Source organism: Stegodyphus dumicola, chromosome 9, assembly GCF_044657685.1.
Source record: "Stegodyphus dumicola isolate Sdum_Otavi_A_Nest chromosome 9, ASM4465768v1".
NCBI lineage: Eukaryota > Metazoa > Arthropoda > Arachnida > Araneae > Eresidae > Stegodyphus > Stegodyphus dumicola.
The window spans coordinates 117,013,073-117,019,072 of NC_140776.1; the positions used below are offsets into that span (position 1 = coordinate 117,013,073).

General features: G+C 32.0%; 1 protein-coding gene across 1 annotated transcript in view; it reads right to left on the minus strand.

The window, feature by feature from the left end:
- Window positions 1–5,781, minus strand: part of LOC118199706 (fibroblast growth factor receptor 4-like) — a 267,774-nt gene extending 261,993 nt beyond the window's left edge. The window contains exon 1 of the mRNA XM_085823962.1: window positions 5,649–5,781. The gene's annotated coding sequence lies outside the window, so the exon portion shown is untranslated. The remainder of the gene's footprint in view (window positions 1–5,648) is intronic.
- Between the last annotated feature and the right edge of the window lie 219 nt (window positions 5,782–6,000).

A 6,000-nucleotide genomic window follows, 5' to 3' on the forward strand; every position in this document is an offset into this window, starting at 1 on the left:
TGTTAAACACTTATTTCCTGGAATAAATTCCAGAAAGGATTAAGCATGGCTTAATTCGCAATAATAATGAAAGAAGGCGTTATCTTTGTTGTTGCCGAAGCTTAGTTTCTCTAGATTGGCAACAAATCCACTATCCATTTATAAAAAAAATATATTTCTTTATTTTTATTTTCCTCTTGGCTACAGTTGGCTACGAAAAATAAAATTGTAACCCTGCCGCCAACGGGGGAAAGAAATTTTGATTGGCGCAGTTGGACTATCTCAGGACGAGGGGGGGGATTTTCATCAGCGCAGTTGGAGTACACCCAATTTTGGTTTAACAAACTCAATGATCTCAAAGCGAACAATGGCAACACTGTACGGAAAAAAGAAAAGAAAACATTTTATTTCCAGTGCTCGAGACTGTGTATCGGAAATTCTAAGGATATGCTCATTTTAAAATTATTTTGCGATATTGCTGTTGAATTGAATTTTATGGTTTAAGTTCGAAGAACATGGTATTTAATAAATAAAGGTAAAACGCAAAACGTTAAAAAAAAAAAAAAAAAAAACGTCCCTTTGGGAGTACTGTAAAATTTGAAAGCTTTGAGTTTTTTTTTTTTTTTTTTTTTAGTCCAAAGGGGCAATTTGCCCAAAAGGACTATTGATTTCATTTTGGCATTTTGCATTCATTCACTACAAGCGTTGTTTCACTTTTCAGATTCTTGCCAAATATTATTGCCCTGTATTATATTGAAAGAAATTAAATAATGAAGAATCTGCATAAATGTATGCATATTTTCTCGCAATTGTGATGAAACAATGGTACCTAGAGCCACCAAATTTTGAATAGCGTAATCCTCCTCTGAATATGGGCACCTGGAAGCCCAAATTTGAAATTTGAAATTTGTTTTATTATCGATTTCATATTTTGTAAAACTTCAACGAATTTTTGATTAACAGACTCAAGTATTTCAAAGCGAGCAATGGCAACGTTGAGCAGAAAACCATTTTTATCTCCAGCGTGCGAGACTGTGTATCGAAAATTCTAAAGATATGCTCATTTTAAAATTAGTTTGCGATATTGCTGTTGAACTGAATTTTATGGTTTTAGTACGAAGAACATGATATTTAATAAATAAAGGTAATACACAAAATGTTAAAAAAAACACATCCTTTTGGACGTAATTTTTTTTTAATCATTCCATTTATTTATTTTAAGGGTAAGCAAATTACCACTTTTTTTAGTCTAAAGGGGAAATTTGCCCTGAAGGACTGTTAATTTCGTTTTGGCATTTTGCGTTGAAAACTTTAAAAGGCTGTATCATTTTTCAAATCGTTGCCACCATATGTTATTACCCTGTCTTATCTTTAAAGAAATTAAATAATGAAGAATCTGCATAAATGTATGTATGTTTCTCGCATTGGGATGAAACAACGGTACCTAGAGCCATCAAAATTTGAATAACGTAATCTTCCATAGAATATGGGCATATGGAAACCCTAATTTGAATTTTAAATTTGCTTTATTATCGATTTCATATTTTGTAACACTTGAACGAATTTTTGATTAAAAAGCTAAAGGATTTCAAATCGAGCAATGACAAAACTGTACGAAAAAAAAAATTTTTTTTATCTCCAGCGCGTTAGACTCTGTATCGGAAATTCTAAAGATAGAGTCATTTTAAAATGAATTTGCGATATTGCTGCTGAACTGAATTTTATAGTTTGAGTACGTAGAACATGATATTCAATAAATAAAGGTAAAACCCCTGACTCCATTAGCAACGATGTTTTCTTACCGGGAAATATTACTCTTTTTTTTTTTTTTTTTTTTTTTTCTTTAACCAGCATAATTGCCAAAACCGGATGAATTTAACACACTTAACTGTTGCAAAATTCCACAACGGGGTGAATTCACTTGTTCTTTTCAGTAGATATTTTTTCATCTCGCACTTCCATATTGTTACATCTAAACTAAATCCTACTAACTACGCCCTGTGATCTCGTCCTCCGAGTCTCGGTTTTTTTAGTTGGATCTTCATCGTAGTAGGGATGCACAGTTGCATAGATATATAGGTAGGTTATCTGCACATTTATAAGAACAGATTGAAGAATACATAAATAGCTAAAGAGGTACATACACTAACAGATAGATAAGTAGATATGTTGCTGACGCTGCTAAATAAAAGAGACACTCATTGACATTAATTAGTTTATTATCTACAACATCTCGCTCATATTAATAGAAGTTTCTCATACATTTGGTTTCCAAATGGAAGTTAAGAATTTTCTTTTATTGTTGCCAAAACTATATATGAAATATAATGTTGCCAATAATTTCTTTAAGTTTATTAAATTGTCAAATAACTTGCATCTTCACAATGAATACAAACAACATTTAAATGATAAGGTAAATCTGACAAATTTTGTTAAATATAAGTAGACTTCTTTTTTCTCGCCGCTATGCCCCTTCTTCTCACAATATATAAATATATAATAAATCTTTATCTAAAATAAACAAAAACAAAAAAATACGAGATACAAAGACAGAGCTGAGGAATTGTTCAAGCTGTAGCCCTGTCTGTATGATAACAAACTGAAAGATTATTTTTCTCTAAAAGTGGATCAGTGTGGATGTATACCAAATCCATTGAGCACTGATGACCAATAATATACACAATTGAAAATCATCTCTCAAGCTTTCTGTGCATTCACTTAATCTTTAACAATAAATCATCTTTAATAATAATCATAATCTTTAACAATAAATCATCTTTAATAATAATCATAATTATTAACAATAAAATATTTGGAAACATCAGAAAGATTATAAAGTCTAGTTCTTCTTAGCATATAGACTTTTAAAAGACTAATGAAGGATTATCTTCTAGCCTTGTGAAACAAAACAAAGTGAAGAAGGGTGTATTACACCCTTTTATTCGAACACAAAATTAGCAATTACCCAACTTGGGTTTACACAAGCGAAGCATTTCTGGTTTAACAGAAAAACAAAAACAAAAAAAATTATTGAACAATTTGAAATGCAGTAGATTAGCCTAACGGCTCACAGAATAATTTAACGCACAGGAACCGGAGAACTCTGGTTGTAGAAAACCGGCGAGACAAAGCTTACTGCTAGAAGGACTCAACGCCACAGAATCAAATCGCTAATAATCACTGCACAACGTGGCCTGGAATAGGCAGATACGCTCTAAAAATAATTTCCAAAACTCTTGCTTAAACAAAACTTCTTTCTACCTTAATCCGAATAAACGCTCACTATCTCATTTCCCCAATGACAATTATGCACCTTATAATTGCGTATAAATGCATTATTTTTAAAATACTATAAAATTAATTGCATCAATTATCCTCAACGGCACTCTACAATGTACCATCTGCTCATGTATATAAATGTGCCATGTACCTATTGATTATGAAATCGAATGATATAAGCATTGTAAATAGGTATAGCATTGTAAATAGGAAAACAGTATAGCATTGTAAATAAAAAGCTGTACCCATGCACCCGCATACATTTCTACGTAACGTGACACAGTAAGGCAAAATATCAACCTAGTGTCTTATTATGAAATTAATAAGCACCTATTACTAGTTATAACATTATTTTATGGATCTAGAGTTTATGTAAGTATATGAAGTAAGTACCAAATGTTTATGTCACCAATGACTATTATGTACCAAATATAAGCGTATATACGCTTTTGTCTATATGTACTTGTGTATTTCCTTGTTTATATGTAATTGTACCCATGTATCTACTAGTGTTATCACATATCTTGGCACTGTATAGTTAATATACATCTATTACGCACTGAATAATCATGTTCCTAATGTGTCTGTACACAAAATGTCTGTATATATGTATATGAATTTATGTTCTGTATATATGATAATGTAACTATGCATCTGCACATTTTATCCTGTAACACGGTACCGTATCGCAAAGATTTAACTAGAGCCCCACTCTAAAATTAATTGCACCAATTTATCTGTTCAGCATTGTATTAAGTACCTATTGTTAATGTTTGTTAGAGTAGCACTTACCTAACGCTTGGGTATCCACTAATTACTGTGTACCTAATACACGTGTTTTAATATCTTTCTACATTGGTTAATGTACTTAGGAAACAGTACAAATAATTCAGTAGCAAGACACTGTACCACACAGTACTAATCTAGGATCTAACTTTTTATTCACTGTACTAATTACTTATTCCAGCATAACATTGCGCATCTAATATTTCGGTATGTACATGTCTTCTGTAATCTAATGATAATGCTTCAAAGGATCATAGTGTACTCAACATATGAGTACACACGTTATGTATATATGCTACCGTATCCATGCTTTTGCATACACCTTGTAACATGGCAATGTATTATCCAGTGTTTAACATTAATTAGCTTTAACGCCACTGTATTAAGTACCAAATTTGTATGTATGTTTATGTATTAGTATATTAGCACAATGAACACGTATGGTTATCTAGATAAAGGCGGACGTGGCGCTATACCGATTAACCGTATTGGTAGAGGGGTGGTGCCACGTCCTCCGTCGCATGTCGCATGTCACTATCTTATTTACACTCTGCCATAACACCAGCGGCCGAGCGGTAAAGTCGCTGAACACTGGTAGTTCGGTCCGAGGTTCGAACCCCGCGAACGGGCTGGCTGCATGGGCGTTTTCGTGGTTTTCCCCATGTGTAACGTGTATACGAGCCAGTTTCCCTTAGAAAGTCCTCCACGAAGGCATCCCTCCCTTTAGGCAGATAGCCCTCGTGTGCTTTGCCATAATTAAATACACCACACCACACCACTCTGCCATAAAAAGCGTGAGTGAAAGGAGAGTGATAGAAAAGTACTAAAACTTAAAATTAACTATTAGTTAAAAATAAATAGATAAACCTCACATCATTATTTAAAAAGTTCAATTAAAAGCAATTCTTATCATTATATGAGAAGCTTGAATTTACCATTATGTGAGAATAAAGGTTCAACCAATAACATTTTCATCTCATGCTCTGGTTAATTTAATATAACAGTATTTTCACACTATTGACAAATAAAGAAACCAATTCAATCTCTGAAGTATTTACCTAATTCAACTTTCACATATGCATAATAATATAATTATAAATCACTGCAGGACTTACCTACTTAATATATGTATAGCAATATAAATACCGATCATAATTTCAAAATGACTTTGCTGCAGGACAACACAGCAGCCCAAGGCTAGATTGGCAAAAACGAATAATATTTTTGCCATGAAATATATCATCCGACTGACACTGAAGTACCTTTTAAAAATTACACGGACACAAATTTTTCTCTACATTATTAGACTAAAATGCTGATAAGCCAGCTATAAGTACAAATAAATTGTAATAACAAATAATATGGCAGATAAAAAACTTTCAACCTTTTTAACATTTTTCATAATAAAACTGAAATCTCCCGTTTACTACAACAGAGAAATATCATATATAAAAGGCAGAAGACTAAAACTTCTTAAATCTGAAAATATTTTTATTAAAATAAACCACTTCCAGTTGTTTACTGACATACAGATAACATATACTAACAACATCAATTATGGAGAACTAACAAACAAAATCAATATAATAAACCCATACACTTACCATTAATATAAGATTTTTGCTTATCCCTACGTTCGTTCAAGATAAACTAACATACATACTATGTTAGAAGTTACTTGTTATCAAATAATTTTAAATGTTCATGTGATTCGAATACAGCTAATTAGAGACGGATGTTTCATCTGATTTTTTCAATGTATATTAATGGTAATGCTTTTATCACCAAACTTCAAATTAACAACTTCCTAAAGGAAGTAGCACAGATGGTATTTCCTAGCAAGTGCTGATAAGTCATTAAAGAAAGGTTCAGGTCAAACAAAATGCCAGTTGAAATACTATCTATGTAAATTTAATACGTATGCAGAGAAAATATCAAAAATACTAATCAGTTTTA